This window comes from Chaetura pelagica, unplaced genomic scaffold (genome assembly GCF_000747805.2).
Source record: "Chaetura pelagica isolate M959 unplaced genomic scaffold, ChaPel_1.0 scaffold219, whole genome shotgun sequence".
Lineage (NCBI taxonomy): Eukaryota > Metazoa > Chordata > Aves > Apodiformes > Apodidae > Chaetura > Chaetura pelagica.
Window position 1 is genome coordinate 368638 of NW_009954552.1, and position 2366 is coordinate 371003.

The window sequence follows — 2366 nt, forward strand, 5'->3', positions numbered from 1 at the left end:
AGGAATAGGTACCTGGGGGCCAGTGGCAGCCTGCACCCTGCAACATCTCCACAGACCTTGCAATGGGCAATACTCCCCAGCTGACATAGGGGCAGTTTCAGAAGACAGCCCCAGGCATCCATAGACCAAAGCAAGCACACTTACATAGCTGCTTCTTGGAGTTCTAACATGCAACCATTTCTGGAGAATGGACAAAAGCCTATGAGGACTGATGTTTCATTCTAGCAGCAACAAGCACAAAATCATCATCTGAAATGAGGGAGAAATGAGTTGGGTCTTGATACAAAGCCTTTACTTCTACTTTATTGAGAACAAGCTGCTTCATGGAAAACAAATGGAGGAACAGTGTGACATCCTTGAGAAATCTCTTTAAAAGATGACAAACTCTAATTTGAGAAGTTTTCTTCAACATTAAGTTGTCTTTTTTGAAACTTCTTTCCCCTGTCAGACCATGAGAATATTTCAATCATCGCATAACATTATTTCAATTCAATTCAAATACAGATCTGAAAGTTCAAGTATGAAATTACATACTTGGCCTTTTCAGAATAATTAATCCAAATGAATAGAATAACATACTGGCTTCCACTGAAGAACATTTTTGTGCTAGCAAGAATGGTTAATTAGAAACATGTTTCACATTCACTATGAATAATAATATTCCCAGAGCAAATATTCTCAGCAAACTTAAGGAAACAGCTGATCCTTGGCTCTTCAATCCAGCCATTTATTTTAAGATTTTAGCAAGAGTGAAGGAGCTATACTGCTGGGAATTGTCAAGCAGTCCCTGCACCATGTGCTCTGCCTGCCTGCCCAATGCCCCCAGCTCCAGCCAGTCCTCTGACACGACCTGACAACAGAAAAGGCATGTAAACCTGTCTAATCAGTCCCAGCTGCAGGGCTGCCTTGCATGTACTGTCATCTCTGCAGCACCTTCCTGTTGTCTCCAGCAAGCCATTAGTCCCAGCCCAACGACCAAGGGGCTGAGGCTCTGGGCTGTGCTGCACCATCTTGCAGGTGTTTGGTTTGGAGATGTCTCTTAGGGACCATCCCCTGCAGTGGGACACTGCCCCATGCCACAGTGCTGGGGAGAGCTCTGCCCCACAAGATCCACCTGGGAGCTGTGAGGACCCCATGGAAAAGGGACGAGAAGAGAGGAGACTATGGGGATAGGAAAGGTCACTTTCAGATCAGCTGGAGCTGCTGTGGAGGCAGCTCCAACTTAAATCAAGAGATTTTTGTTTTAATACAACAGTGACTGTGAAAGCAGCACTACAAGCCAACACACAGGGACACCCAAGTGGTTATTTCTGCTCAGTACTTACCTCCTTGCCTGCAGACCCAGCAAGTCAGAGCCAGCTGCATTTCAGAGCAAGCAGGTCTAGTCTTCATGCAGAGAAGCAGAAGTGTCCTATATAGAAGGGGTAGTGTACACAGTAGTATGTTGCTGCTCCCCAAGACATGAGTTTGCCAGTGACTTCCCCAACAAGGGCTGCCCTTGGATCTCCCAGGGAAGCAGAGGGATAGGGAAAAAGCCCCTCAGAGCCTGCAGACACAGGTGGGCTCCAACCCAGGGGGTCTCAGCCATGTCCCCATGCAGCTCTCCCATCACCATGGGGAAGGGCCTTCACATCACAGCATCTTCCCACCACCTAGCTCAAACATGCCATGGGGCTGGCCCCTCCAAGGCAATCTGGCTGCTGCCTCCCACAAGTGACAGCTGCATGGAGGACATCTGCTTTTCATTCCCAAAAAACACACACTGCGCATATCAGAGGTAAAAGATTTTATTATTCCATGGATTTTTCATAAGAAGAGTCCCACCAGACAAAATATACAAAGCATCTTATATTTTCTCTCTAGACAACTGCATTCTCATCCTATGGAACAGTCACCATGTTAGCTCACCTCAAAGAACCAAGGTTTGTCCTTACAGCTGTGGGATTGCACAGAGTTAGCATATTCAATGACCAGTTAATTCATGCAGAATCAGAAGGAAGGGGGGAAAAGGTGTGTGTGTTCACCTGAGTGCAGGTTTAGGTTCCTAGAAATTAAGAGAAACATGGGGCTTAAATTTACCAGATTGTGGTACTTCCATTAAGCTCATCAGTGATCTGACCCTTCTTGTCATCCACTCCATAATGAAAGGCTAGGGCTAGTAGCAAGTTAAAACTTAATGTTTATAGTTGACTCTGTTTATAAAAAAAAAATATAAAAATCCATTTTCAGCCTCTAAGGACATACTAATTGCTATTGCATTACATGACCATTTTGAGATCCTGTTTTGTTTTCACATCATTAACTCATACCATTATTACTTAAAAGTTTTATTCTAAAACATATTCAATTATTTTTTGGTTCTGCTG